We start from the raw sequence: 14,573 nt of genomic DNA on the forward strand, positions 1-14,573 counted from the left end.
TTTCTTTTTCTTTTATTTTTTTCTTCCAATCTTTTACTCAGAATATTTCTTATGGCTATAGAAAAAATACCAACTATTGTACTTTAAGGTGTTATAAGTAATTATGAATATATTAGAATAATATTAATTTTAATAACCTATGTTATATCTTAAGAAAAATTATACTAAAAACAACTTCACAAAAGTTGCAGGATATGTAACAAATATCACTTTCCATGACATTGTTTATTTCCTCAAAGTAAAATAAGAATTTAGACATAATATTGCGTATGTGTTGTTTTTGTGATTTGAACTCTCAAGGATATTGGTTTAACATTTGAGCCACAACTCCACTTCTGGCTTTGTGTGTGTGTGTGTGTGTGTGTGTGTCTGTGTGTCTGTGTGTTTGTGTATGTCGTGATGTGTGTGTGTTTAATTGAGATTCGACTCATGAACTTTCTTTCCAAGGCTGGCTTTTTAAAATTTTTTAATTTTTTTATTGTGAAAATACAGTACAGAGGTGTTACAATTACATGGGCAAGGTAATGAGTACATTTCTTATCAAGTTTTGTTGCCTCATCCTTTTTTTCTACTTCTCAACCGTTATCATCTCCACCCCTCCTGCCCCATCCACCACCCCCCGTCAAAGTTGTAAAGTTCGTTTTTCTACATAATGACTTGTACATCTCATTGTTGCAATGGGTCCACCTGTATCCTTATTTAAACCATATGATTTTTCCCTTGCCCTCCACAAATCATACCAACATCAACTACAATGCAAGCAGTGGTTATACCGTGGGGGAGGGGCATGTCTGTGACAAGCAGAATAGGTCAGATAAGTTGATGTTAGGTGAAATGAACCCTAGGATAAGTATTTAAATGTTTATTTTTCTTTCTTGCAATTGTTTCGAACATATTTATAAGATTATTTCTTTGTTGCCAAGGCTGGCTTTGAACCCCAGATTCCTGAGTAGTGAGGATTACAAGCTTGAGAAACCCATATTAAGCACAGATATATATAAGAATAAAATATATTTCTTATTATTTTAATTCTAGAGGCTCAATTTAACAAATTAACACTTAGATATTTATTTAGTTATTAAACCTGAACATGCACTGTGAAAAATAGTTTTCATTTTTATAAAAAAAATATACATTCAATGGTTTAAATGTCAGAATCTTTGCATTTCAATTAAATGCTCTATTATTCAAAAGGGACAAAAGGATCCTTAATCAAATTTCTCATGTAAGCTAAAAGCAATAGGCTCTGACAGAGTTAATGAAGCAATTTTTCATTAAATTAAATATTATCTACTGTGGTCACATGATTTTTTTCTTCCTTTAAACCTAAGATTTTTTGACATAAAATATAGATTCATACGTTTTTTGAGTATATAAAAATTTTATTTACTGGTCATGTATTTCTGAAGTTTGATTACTAAGACATTTCAGAGAAACATTGAATTTCATGTATTATGCCATCAGTGATTTTTAGATATTGAATCAATCTCAATATGACATAAAGCAAGATATTCCATGACTCATGCAATTATTCCTAGAATTGAACATAACTTGTTTTTGAATGGTAGGAAATTCATGTTATACCTACTCTATAGAATAATTAAGAAATAAATGATCGTGATAGTATCTATTTTTTCTTCAACTACAAAGAAAGAACCTCACAACAGATGACAAAAACTTGAATAGAAATTTCATAAAATTATGAAAAATTCAAATCATTATGAGTTAGATGAAATAATCTTTTTTTTGGGGGGGATCCCGTCGTGGGGCCTCAACTCTGGGCCTGGGTGCTGTCCTTCAGCTCTTCAGCTCAAGGCTAGCACTCTACCACTTGAGCCAGGATTGGGATTAATAATTAGCTTTCACTATGTTACCATAAAAAGGTGAACCCTCTCACGTGGGCATAGTTGTAGAGATTTGGTCACTGAGAACTTGTGATCAAAGAGAATGTTAAGATCAAAGTCCTTTCCTCCTCTTCCTTCTTTTACTTCTGTTTCTTTTTGCTTTTCCTTCTCCCTCTCCCTCTTCACTTCCTCATGTTTCTCCTTTTCTCCACTCTTATTCCTACTTTTCTTTACTTCCTGTCTTCCATGAATACAAATACTCCATCACATGTTCCTGACATGGGGTACTGTGCCACCACCAACCGAAAGCAATGAGGATAAGAAATATAAACTGAAATGTGTAAAATCAGAAACCAAGATTAATCTTTCCCCCTTTTAAGTTAATTTTATAAAGAATTTGGCATATTAATAGGAGACTTCACAGCATGCTCTCATGTATTATAAGGGATAAGATTTACTGGAAAAAATCTGACCAACATCGCCCTAATGAAATGATTGTTTAAATTAATATTGTATTAGGACAAATCTAGTTTAAAATATCAGATATACTTCAATAAGAGGCAAAAAATCACCTCTATGGTTTCCTATGAAAAGATAGCAGAATTCAATCTGTTTCTCAAGGAAATAGACCTATAATTGACAGCATTGTCAATTTCATAAATGACTTAAGAAGACTGTAGAACAAATTACAAATTAAACTGCATGATATAAAATTTACTTTGTCCAGTGTATTCTATCTATGTCTGGATCCCAAAATGACTTGTGTTTTATCATATTTTTAATTAACTTTAAGTAGTTGTATGGGAGTTGCTTTTTGACAAAGCAGTTAAAGAATAGTGTTTAGTGAGGTTTTTTTTTTTTCTTTTTTCTCTCCTGAGGTTTGAACTCTGGGTCTGAATGCTGTTCCTGAATGCCTTTGGATGAATGCTAGAACTTTCCGAGATTTAACTGGAAATAAGAATCTCACAGACTTTCTTGCCTGGGCTGGCTTCAAACCTCAATCCTCAGACACCTGATTATATAGGATTAAAGGTGGGAGCCGCTAGTGCCCGGCTTAATACAATACACCTTTTTTTTCACTCGTCCTGGGGCTTCAACTCAGGGCCCTGGCAATGTCCTTGAGCTTATTTTCCTCATGCTAGTACTCTATGACATGTGTCATAGTGCCAATTCCAGATTTTTTGTTTATGTAGTAATGAGGAATCAAACCCAGTGCTTCACACATGCAAGGCAAGCAGTCTACAACTAAGCCACATTCCCAGCCCTATACAATGCCCCTATACATTATCCCTCATTCTTCTCAATCCTATCTCATCCCTCAATTTACATAATTTTGTAGAATATTCGCAATTGTATGTTTAGTCACTCAGAAGATATACCACGGATCATATTTTCTTGATAGTCTTATTCAGCAACATACTAATGTTATGCATTATAGAATTCTGTGATTTTAAACTCTAAATTATCACTTATATTCACCCACTACCATTCTAAAATTTTTCCTAAGGTTAATGTAAATGCAATTTGTAATTCTTCGATAAAGTAAAATGATTCTTAGAATGTTAAAGTGTTGGAATAAGAATATTACCTTCAGTTCTAGATCATTTTATCCTTACTACCCTCTCAAAATACTCCCATACTTATTTTTTATTTATTTTTTTTTTTTGGGTCCGGTCGTGGGGCCTAAACTCTGGGCCTGGGCACTGTCCCTCAGCTCTTCAGCTCAAGGCTAGCACTCTACCACTTGAGCCATAGTGCTACTTCCGGTTTTTTCCTTTTTGCTTATGTGGTGCTGGGGAATCGAACCCAGGGCCTCAGGCATGCAAGGCAAGCGCTCTACCACTGAGCCACCTTCCCAGCCCCATACTCCCATATTTATTATTAGTCACTTCCTGTCAACATTCCAACCTACCTCCCTTGAGCAGCTATTATTTCATATTCTTCCTCTACAGATGAGCCAATTTTAAAAAGCTCATATGATTAGAAAATGTAGTCTATTTTATCCATTTTTCCCATGCAATATTATGTTTCTAAAGTAAGTCCATGTAAACTTTTCTCATGGATAGAGCATGTGTATAATGGAATAACATCCTGAATGGACATTTAAATACTTTATGATATGTTATTATAAAAGGTTTTGCTATGTATATTCTTGTACATGTGTCTCATTGGACATATGTTGCAATCTATTTTGTATATAACATTATGATTCAAAATGCTGGATCATAGAGGCAATTCTATATATAATATCTTAAAGATTGTCAGTATGTTCAAAAAACTGACTATATAATTTTAAATGTCAAATACCAATGTATAAGGATTCTAATTTCTACATAATGATTGTACAGGGGTATCTTATTGTTTCTATTTCCACTAATCTCTATATGTATGCAATGTCTAGGTATGTTATGATCTTTCCATATGTTCCTTGGTTGTTATTATATTACTATAGAGATATGTATTTGGATTTTTTATAACTTATTTAGGATGGTTAAATTTTTCATTGGCATTCATATACTATTAATATATTTCTGATTCAAGTCTCTTTAAATAAATTTATATATATACACACTATATGAATATATCTGTATATTCATACTTATATGTGTATATATACTAATACCTATATATATATAAGAATATACAGATGTGTATATACATGTATATAGACATGTATGCATATTATTATATTCATTTGTCTGTAAGTTATCATTTTACTTCATTTGTTAAACACGTCCTTTATTGATTTTACTACATTTTATATTATGGTTGATGTTGTACAGAGGAGCCAGTTGCCTGTGGCTCACCCCTGTAATCCTAGCTACTCAGCAGGCTGAGATCTGATTATCGTGTTTCAAAGCCAGCTTGTACAGGAAAAGTCCATGAGACTCTTATCTCCAATAAACCACCAGAAAACCAGAAGTGGCACTATGGTTCAAGTGGTAGAATTCTAGCCTTGAGTTGAAGAGCTGAGTGACAGCATCCAGGCCCAGAATTCAAGGCCCATAACCCCCACAAACACCACGACCAACAACAAAAAGAGTACTGACCGAAATTCAGTAGTAGTAAGCAGTCTTAAAGATAGGCTGAATTCTAACATTTTAGTATAATCCTAGATTCCAGCAGCCTTCTAGTCCAATGAACTGAGTCCTCAGAATGTTGATCGAATTTCTTAGTTTATTTACACAATCACTATAATTATGGATTTTCTCATCTCTTTCTTTCATTTCATCACAGAATCTGTATTTATCCTTTATGCCATACTTGAGTACAAAAGTCTTTGGAAGATATTTATTAATTGGTGTATATTAATTGTACAGAGAAAACTTATTGAAATATTTTACACTTTCACATATTAATGAAGGGTCTGATTAACCTGTTTCTGGTTTCTTTCTTTCTCCATTCCCATTGCCTTTCATTTTTCAACTGTTTTCTGTGAATTTCTTTGTGCTGTCTTCAAATATTGACAAAATGTATTAAAGTGCTGTTCATCCATCTTTATTGAAAATTATACAATGCTGAATATAAAAGAAAAATCTAAATAAATGGAGACATAATTTTTGTGTATTGGAGGATACAATTGAGCAATAATATAAATTGTTTCCTCCCTTTTTTTTTTTTTTGATCATTCATGGGGCTTGAAATCTGGTCCTGGTCACTGTCCCTCTGCTCTTCAGTTCAAAGTGAATGCTCCACTCATTTAGTAACTGTGCCACTTCTGGTTTTCTGGTGGTTAATTGGACATAAGTGTCTTATGGACATTTCCATTCCAGGTGGCTTTGAACCGCAATCCTCAGATCTCAGCCTCCTATGCAGCTATGATTACAAGCATGAGACAACAGAGCTCAGTTTCACAGTTTTATTTATGTTTATGACAATTTGTAAAAGCATCTGTGTAGCACTATTTTAGTCATTGACAAAGCAAAATAAGCTGGAATATATTTCTCTGTCCAATAGTAAAACTCTTAGTGTAAAATTGTTATATTTGTGGAGGAAAGATTATACAGCTCAATGGGTCTGTAGGGCACCAGATTATATCCACGTAAATGTTATCAAAGAATATTTAGTAAGGGGTAAATCCAAACATTTGAGGAATGATATTCGCTTTAATAAGTGGTGATAGGTTAGACAGTATTTGGGAGAATTAAAAAGTGAACATTGACTTAAACATAACAATTTATTCAAATGTTAAGTTCAAGCTGGATTAAAACGTGGCATATAAAACAAAAAAGTGATGTGAATTAAAGCAAAGAAATTTGCTTACCAGAAGTGGTGCTATGGCTCAAGTGGTAGAATTCTAGCCTTGTGCTGAAGAGCTGAGGGACAGCATCCAGGCCCAGAGTTCAAGGCCCACAACCAGCACAACCACCAACACCAATAATAAAAAGAATACTGACTGAAAAAGCAATAGTATTAAGCAGTCATATAGATAGGATCAAGTCTAACATTTTAGTACTATCTTAGATACCAGCAGCCTTCTAGTCCAATGACTCCAATTGTCAAGACATCTTGACCATTTTGGAGATGAAGCATTCTTAAATTTGGCATTAAAATTATAGGAAAGGAAAACGATATAGTTGAGCTCAATAAAAGTGTAAAACAATTTAGTCTGTGAAAGCTCATATACAAGTAGTAAATAGAAGTTGGGAGCAGTTGGCTCATGTATCTCATCTTAGCTCCTTGGGAGGCTGTGATTTGAGTATTCCTATTTGAAGGCAGCCCACAAAATAAAGTCCCTGAGAATTTTATCACTGATTAATCAGCAAAATGCCAGAAGTGAGGCACGACTCAAATGGTAAATTGTTTAAAAATGCAACAAATCTCAGGGACCCTGAGTTCAAGCTTCAGCTGTGAGCAAAGATGATTCCCAGCACCTTCATGGGACTCTGGGAGATTCAGAAACCCGGGATACCTCGAGGATCCTTTCTCTGCAACATGAAACTTGGGGACAGGATGTGGTAGACCATCCTTCCTGGCCCCAGGGGGGAGGAGAGGAGGCCCCTTGAGCCAGGCCTCAGTTCACTGGCAACCTCATTCACACCTGAGTGGGGAATTGCGTGCCACAGAGCTGGTCAGCTGCTGGACAGAGATCTTTGAGAAGATAGGCATTCCACAGGCCCAAGAATCCAGCTAGTACATCATGGCTCACATCCTAGGAGCCAAAAGAGTTAAGTGTGGTGGCACCAGGAGGATGGGAAGAGGGAGGAGGGAGAATTGTGGGAGAGCTTCATTAGGCTTTGCCCTCTCCCCCAGGATCCTTACCTGCATAGAATGGGACTTTTCTATAGTGTTGTCATAGGCAGATGCTCATATACTTATCCAAAAAAAACAGTCATAGTGTGCAACAGGCTCCGGGAGTCATAGATGAAACGATCCACTGCTGGTTCCATAGCACATGAAGAAACCTTAGATTGATCTGGATGCTGGTGCTTCACACCTGTTACCTAGCTACTTAGGAGGCTGAGATGGGAGGATTGAGGCTTAAGGCCGGGGCAGGAAATCCTGTAAGACTCTTATTTCCAACTAACTACCAAAAAGAAAACACCAGAAGTGGATGTGTGGCTCAAGTTGTAGTCTGTTGGCCTTGAGTAAAAAAGCTCAGCGACAGCATCCAGGGTCCGAGGTCAAGGCCCATGAGTGAGAGAAGAAAGGAAAAGAGAGTGACAGGAGGGAAGGATGGAGTGAGAAAAAGTGGAACGGAAGAAGGGGGAACAGGCATGCCTTGGTTTGGAGGCCCTGGATCAAGTGAGCCAACCATTCACAATCTCTGTGGGCAAAGTTTCAGAGTCTAAAGACAGTATGTAGGACCAAGCCGCTGACCTATCAGCAACTTCATGAAATCCAGGTGTTGTGTGGTCGCTGACTGCAGAAGGATGTAGACCCTAGGGCTCAGGGTGGGTCACGAGGTTTTAATCTCTCCTGGCCCCACCAAATTTATTTTCTGGTCAGATAAGAAGAAAAGCTCCAACAGCTAGGTAGGTGTTGGGGTGACGCAGTGTCAAGGTGGGGGGCAAGGGATAAGAAGGAAGATGAAATGGGAGGATGATCCCAGGTCAGGTGTGTCAGGACATTGGAGCCATGATCTCGCACAACAATCTAGACCATCAGTGATAGAGCCTTTGACCAACCATAGGGTTATTAAAAGTCTTGGGGTCTTGGGTTCACCATTGAGCACCTGGCTGTCGTCCACCGCAGGATGCCTCTGCAGTACAACTTTGGGGACTGGGATTTCCAGGGCTCAATCTGAAGATCACACCTCCAGTGTTCAAGACCAGAGACAGAGGTAAGTGTGCCACTGGCATAGGACAGCCAGGGAATGAGGGTGGGAGTCAGGACCTGTGTTACCCGGAGACTTCCTCTAGGGGACGCTAGGAACCTGTGACTGCCATTCTCAGAGGCAGGGGTGGGTCTCTTTGCTGGCTCAGCCTTTAGTCTAAATGGCAGATCTGGGATTCAGAGAGGGCAGTCTGGTGGTGGGGCAGGCTTGGGGAGGCTGGTGGGAAAACAAGAGGCACTGGGCTCTGAGCAGGGTTGTTTCTTTGAGGATACTCACAACCTAGGAACATGCCTGTGATGGATCAAGCCTTTTCCCCTTCCCGAGAGAGACGGACCTAGAGACTTCCAGTCTGCATCTCTTGGCCAAGAAATGCTTTTGTTCCCACAACCTGTGGTTGGATAACTAGAACTCACCTCACTGCCCAGTGTTGAGGCAGGACAGTGAGATATCCTGAGTCTTTCATAAGGTCAGGGGATCCTCAGTATGAAATTGTACTTGAATGTCCTAACTTGGCGCATGGTCAGTCACATCTAATAGTGCCATGACATAGGACATAGAATCTAGAGAATCAGAGCCGGATGGGATCTGTTCTGGGAGTCTTGAGTATTATGTGTGAGCTTTCAACTCCCATATACCCACCTGCTTCCCTTTCTTGGGTGGGTCTTTACTAGAAAAAGCTTGAACCTAGTGACTGGGTCCTATCTCTTGTCTCTTATGCTCAAAGCTATCACTCTATCATTTGAGCCGCAGCTCCACTTGCAACTCTTTTGGATGTTTAATTGGAGATAAAGAGTTTTCATGGACTTTGCTGCCAAAGGTGGCATCCAAGTGCAGTCCTCAGATCTCAGTCTCCTTAGGGTATTGGATGACAGGCATGGAAAAATATGTTTGGCCTGTTGCCAGTAGCTCATGGCTGTCATCATAGGTACTCAGGAGATGAGATCTGAAGATCACAGGTCAAGGACAGCATGCTCAGGAAAGACCCTGAGACATTTTTTTCCAACAAACCACCAGAAACTGGAAGGGGTGCTGTGGCTCAATTAGTTGAGTGCTCACCTTAGCTTAAGAGATCATGGATAGCACCCAGGCTCAGATTCAAGCACCATAACAGAAAAAAGAAAGTAAGACATCTTTGCCTGCAAAGGATGGTGGAGGTGTGGGGGAGAGTGGAGTGTGTGCTGTGGTGAGAGACCAGGTTCTAGACTCACTGTACAGACATTTCTAAGAACTCCCCAAGTTTGCTCCAGTTTGAAGCCACAGCTTCAAGAGGACATGGACTGTGGCAGGCAGGGAGTGAGCAAATGTGTGCAGGGGTGAGATTGTTGTGTTTTTATTCCCTCCATTGAAGGATGGATTTGAGTGCTGGGTGTCAAAGTCTCAAATGAAGGTTTGCAAGAAGTTTGTGGCCTGAGGAGATGGGTTTCCTCTGGGTATATGAAGGTGGCTGAAGACGGAAGCCACTGGTGCCTCACAACTGTCATCCTAGATACTCAGAAGGGAGAGATGCGAAGAACGTGATTCCAAGCGAACATGGGTAGAAAAGTCTGTGAGACTTGATGTCCAATGGATCAACCACAGAACAGGACGTGGTGCTGTGGCTCAAATGGGAGAGTGCTCACCTTCATCTGAAGAGCTGAGGGACAACACCATGGCCCAGAGTTCAAACCCCATGACCAACCACAAAAAAGAGGTGAGTAAGTTTTCTGCATACCACTGCGTATGGTAGGATATGCCATGCTGGTCTATGAGACCTTCCAGATATGTGAGAGGCTCGACCTAATGGAGGGAGTTTACGGTTCTGTTCTCAGGGACTGCTGAAGCCTTGGGCTTTTCATGTGTGTGTGTGTGTGTGTGTGTGTGTGTGTGTGTGTGTGTGTGTGTGTGTGTGTGTGTGTGTGTGTGTGTGTGTGTGTCTGTGTGTCTGTGTGTCTGTGTCTGTGTCTGTGTCTGTGTGTGTCTGTGTCTGTGTCTGTGTCTGTTTGGAGGTAGAAGAACTGGGCCTTGAACTCAGGGCCTAGGTGCTGTTTCTGAGCTTTTGTGCTCACAGCTAGTGCTCTGACACTTGAGCCACAGTTCCACCTCTGGCTATTTCGTGGTTCACTGTAGATGACAGCCTCAGAGACTTTCCTGTGCAGGCTGGCTTTGAACAGTGATCCTCAGACTTCAGCCTCCTGAGTATTGAGGATGACAGACAGGAACCACCTGTGCCAGCTTTGTGTGTGTGTGTGTGTGTGTGTGTGTGTGTGTGTGTGTGTGTGTGTGTGTGTGTGTGTGTGTGTGTGTCTGTGTGTGTGTGTAGAAGTTGGTTGTAACAAGGAGCACTGGACCCTTTGGTAACTTCTAACTGCAATCTTTGGGGGGTGAATGGGCTTTGTGACTGAGGTCTGGGGGCCTGGAAGGGTGAGGTGCTTGAAGGGGACTCAGCACTGTTAAATTATAATACCAATGGATCTTTGTGCCCTGGAACTGTCTACTCCCTTGGGCCTGGTTGGTGGCAGAGGGAGCTTAGGAGAGTCTGGGGGTGAGGCCTGCAGGGGGTGGCTCCCCAGGGGGACAGAGATAGCAGCTGATTCTTGACCAGAGTTGAAGTTCTGGGTTGGGCATGGAACCTTCGGACCTCAGTATCCTCACAGGACAGTTGTGAGAAAACAAGGGGTCAATACAGTGGGATCTCTGGGGCAGGGACAGGCATAGAGGGAGTGGTCATCAGATAAGATTCTTGGCAATTCTGTGAGCATATGACAGGAAGATTCCTGGAAAGGGCTCAAATGGGGCCTGTTATTTATCATGCCACAGGTATGGCTTTCTTTCATCCTTACCCTATCCACGTGAGGAAGGGGATCCTTCACTGTTCAATGTTGCAGCTGAGGAAAATGAGGCATGGAGAAGCGGGGGGACCTACTCATGACCCCCAGCTGAAAGAAAGCCTGACCTGACTTCACTGCCATGCTCCCTAGGACAATGGGTGCTATTCAGTCCACTTCTTGTGGTGGGAAGTCCACTTCTTCTCAGTCATGGGACTTGAACTCTGGGCCTGAACGCTGTTCCCGAGCTCCTCAGATCAAGGCTAGCACTCTACAACTTGAGCCACAGCACCACTTCCGGTTTTCTGGTGATTTTTGGAGATAAGAGTCTCACAGACCTTCCTGCCTGGGCTGGCTATGAACCATGATCCTCATATCTCAGCCTCCTTTGTAGTTACCATTATAGGGCTTAAGTGTAATTCTAACTCTCTCTCTCTCTCTCTCTCTCTCTCTCTCTCTCTCTCTCTCTCTCTCTCTCTCTCTCTCTCTCTCTCTCTCTCTCTCTCTCTCTCTCTCATAGGAACTCTTTCTCTGTCTCATACACAGGAACTTGTTGAATGGGTGCTGGAGGAGGTGTCCTAGCATCATCATGTGTGGCTCGGACCCAAGATAGCCCTCTCATTCTGGAGGTAGGCTGTGGGTCTGGAGCTTTCTTGCTCAGGCTGTTGAACTCACTCCTGCAGGTAAGCCCCTCTGTGCCTGGGCTAGACCGTGATAGTTATTCATTGTCAGTTCATCTGGTGAGTCCTTCCTCACTACCCTCTTCTAAGACAGTTAAAGGAAAGTGGATGAGGAGGCATCATGTTATCCAACTGCACAACCGAATCAGGGGCCTCTGATCCTCACTGCCACCTATCTGGCCAGACTCTGATTATAAGAAAATGAATTCACTCTATGTCTACTTTGCCTTGTTGGGGTGTATCGTTTCAGGGAGGGGATGTGGTGTGCAGAGGAAAGACCTCAGACCTGATACCTCCTGGGGGATATTTCTTCTGGTGACAGAGCCAAGTCATTCCTGTGGATAAAGAGGAAGCCGCCATCAGACTGACCCGGAACGATGCTCAAAGGTAGGTAGGCTGTTGAAGTATCAAACCCACTCATGTCTGCTTCCAACTCAAAACAACAGGGATGCAGGGCGGGAGGCCCAGCACTGGCCCTAGGGAATTATAAATGGATGGTGGCGGCCAGGTGCTGGTGGCTCTAGCCTGTCATCCTCGCTATTCGGGAGGCTGAGGTCTTGACTCAGAGACTGCCCAGGCAGGGAGATTCTTATATCCCATAAACCACCTCCCACCCCCACAAAAAAGATATATATGGTGTTGTGGCTCAATTTGTAGAGACTCAACCTTGAGTAAAAGAAGCTCAGTGATGACACCGAGGCCCTGAATCCAAGCCCTGGGACTCACAAAAAAAATAAAATAAATGAATATTGGGCACCTGTTATCTTACTACCAAAAAGGATGGATTCATTCTTTTCTCTGGTACTTGTAGCCAAATGTAAGGGGCTTCCCTTGATGTTCCTCTAAACCTCTCCTCTCTATTATCTCTCCCAGCTTCAGTTGCAGGATAGAATTCAGATCATCCCACTTGATTTGACCTTATGAACCCTCCCCTACCCGCCTTCCTTAGTGTGGAGATCATGGATGTACTTACCATTGGGAGAATGAAGCACCGGAGAGATGGGGGTAGGTATCCCTGAAACTCATACTCTCACAAACACAGACAAGCCAACTCAGACAAGCCTTTTCCAAAGACATTTTATCTCTTTGGATTAACTGACCTAGGAGAGGAACTTGATCTCCTGTAAATAACAATTTTAATTAGGGCTTGCTAGTTGACACGAAATAAACAGAAGCTCAAAAGAAAGGCCCTGGTGCTTGTCATATCTTGCTCAGGCTCACGCCTGACATACTGGCTCCTCAGTAGGCAGAGATCTGAGGTGCAAAGATTGAAGCCAGCCATAAGCTGGAAAGCAAGTGAGACTCTACTCTCCATGGAACCACCAAAATGTTAGAAGTGGAGCTGTGGCTCAAGTGCTGGAGCATCAGCCTTGAACAGAAAAACTCAGAGAGACAGCTCCCAAATCCTCAGTTCAAGCCCACACAAAGAAATGGCCTCATTTCTTCCCAACAGAATGCGTGGGCCTCGAGTGCCCTGTCATGGAGTGTGATACAGCACCTGTCCCTGGGTAGTACATCAGAGCCTTCAGAAATTGGGTGGTGAAAGCCAGGCTTTCCCCTTTGTGCGCTCTCAATCTACACCAGCCGGAAGGAAGAGCATGACAAGGTTGGCATTGTGTGGAGCTGAGAAGATCCTCCCACCCCTGTCCCCACCAGAGCAACTAGAGTGGGCTTCTTAAAGGCAGCACTTGAAAGAGGTCGTTCTTAACAAGGAGGATCTGACAGGAAGCATAGAGAGTAAAGATGCTGTAGATAAAGGACAACATATTGGGGCATGTTCATTTCCAGCCAGGGCTGCTGGTGAGAAACTCAGTACAGATATACAAGATTGTTCAGAGACAGGCCCAAGAGGTCACATAAGAACACTATCCAAGCCGGGCGCCGGTGGCTCACGCCTGTAATCCTAGCTACTCAGGAGGCTGAGATCTGAGGATCGCGGTTCAAAGCCAGCCCGGGCAGGAGAGACCGTGAGACTCCTATCTCCAATAAACCACCAGAAAACCGGAAGTGGCGCTGTAGCTCAAGTGGTAGAGCGCTCGCCTTGAGCTAAAGAGCTGAGGGACAGCGTCCAGGCCCAGAGTTCAAGCCCCACGACCGACAAAAAAAAAAAAAAAAAAAAAAAAAAAAAAAAAAAAAAAGAACACTATCCAGGATTAGGATTTTGTCTTAGCAGTAGTTGGCTTGTCTAGAGCACAGGAAACTGTGGGATCGATTCCTACGTCCCGCATACACAGAAAAAGCCAGAAGTGGCACCAGGAGAGTGCTTGCCTCAAGAAAAGGAAGTTCAGGGACAGTGCCTGGGCCCCCAGGCCAAGCCCAAGGACTGTCAACATAAAACAGCACTCCAAGGGACATGGGTGATAGGTGGATTGTTATACCCTGTAGTTCTTAATAGATCCATCCATGAGTCATGTCTCCTTCTTTGACAGAGGGGAGATGGACCCTCCTTCTGCGCTGGGCACCCCTGGAACTGGTTATCAGCAACCCTCCAAACATCTTCCACCGAAACTTGGAGAAGCCAGCCCCAGAAATCCTCAGGTACTGGTTGGGTGGGGCGAGGGGATACAGGCCCCAGAAGTCCTAGTGTGTCTGATCTGCCACAGAAGACCAGGCCATCGAGAGGAGGTGGATGGGAACTTAGAGATGGGTAGTGATGTGAAGGGGGCCCTTTAATGCCCATGTCCCTACCCAGATTCCGAGCCTCCTTGTCCCTGAATTAGATAGTGGAGTGACTAAGTTGTAGTTTGTAGAGGAGGACTAGGTGGAAATTCTAAAAAATGAGACACCATAAGCCCTGCGCTGGTGGCTCACTCCTGTCATCCAGGCTGCTTGAGAGGCTGAGATCCAGAGAATCTTGTTTCCTAGCCCAGGCAGGAAGCTCCCATGAGAGTCTCATCTCCAATCTCCAACCAGAAGTGGCACCATGGCTCAAGTGGTACCACTGGCCTTGAGCAAAAAATTATCATCA

General features: G+C 42.3%; 1 pseudogene; it reads left to right on the plus strand.

Annotated features, from left to right (window-relative positions):
* The window catches only part of LOC138805446 (MTRF1L release factor glutamine methyltransferase-like), a 408,270-nt pseudogene extending 393,992 nt beyond the window's left edge, over window positions 1-14,278 (plus strand).
* Window positions 14,279-14,573: the final 295 nt, after the last annotated feature.

Source organism: Dipodomys merriami, unplaced genomic scaffold (genome assembly GCF_024711535.1).
Source record: "Dipodomys merriami isolate MVZ:Mamm:240054 unplaced genomic scaffold, mDipMer1.0.p SCAF_393, whole genome shotgun sequence".
NCBI lineage: Eukaryota > Metazoa > Chordata > Mammalia > Rodentia > Heteromyidae > Dipodomys > Dipodomys merriami.